The sequence below is a fragment of the Notothenia coriiceps genome, unplaced genomic scaffold (assembly GCF_000735185.1).
Source record: "Notothenia coriiceps isolate Sejong01 unplaced genomic scaffold, NC01 NC01_scaffold00009193, whole genome shotgun sequence".
Taxonomy (NCBI): domain Eukaryota; kingdom Metazoa; phylum Chordata; class Actinopteri; order Perciformes; family Nototheniidae; genus Notothenia; species Notothenia coriiceps.
In genome coordinates this window covers 255,709-256,395 of record NW_011341894.1, presented here as the reverse complement: position 1 = coordinate 256,395, position 687 = coordinate 255,709, and positions in this window count along the sequence as shown.

The window sequence follows — 687 nt, the reverse complement described above, 5'->3', positions numbered from 1 at the left end:
AACTAAGAACTGTACTTAAGAACAATGTTGAGGTAGGCCACTTCTGCTTTACTTTAGCAGAGGTGGGAAGTAACTAAGTACATTTACTCAAGTACTGTACTTAAGTACAATTTTGAGATACTTTTACTTTACTTTGTATGCTACTTTGTACTACTTCTACACCACTACAATTAAGAAGTAAAGTGTGTACTTTTACTCTACTACATTTTTTACTCCAATACATATGTTCAGTTACTTTACAGTTTCTGATTAATGATGTGAAATACAATCAACACTTAAATGAGATTTCAGTTACACCTGAAGTAAAAGCACAAGCTACCCTGCTGCAGTATACAAAGTCATTAAAACTAGCTGCACCTTTACCAGCTTTGATAACACTTTAATGATCAATAATTATAATAAAAACATATAACATATATTATTCTGAAATGTATAATAATCAAGTACAACATCTGAGTATTTCTCCCACCTCTGTACTTTAGCATTTAAACGTCATGTTACTTTGTACTTCTATTCCACTACAATTCAGAAGTAAAAACTCCTTTAGTTACTTTGCATGTAAAGATGAATGATAAACAATAGGATCAAAACTTAAAAAAAAAACGCTCGAAACACCTGGATTCAATTCACAATTAGTTGACATTAGTTCCACCTTTACCAGCTTGATAAACACATCCAAACATTAAT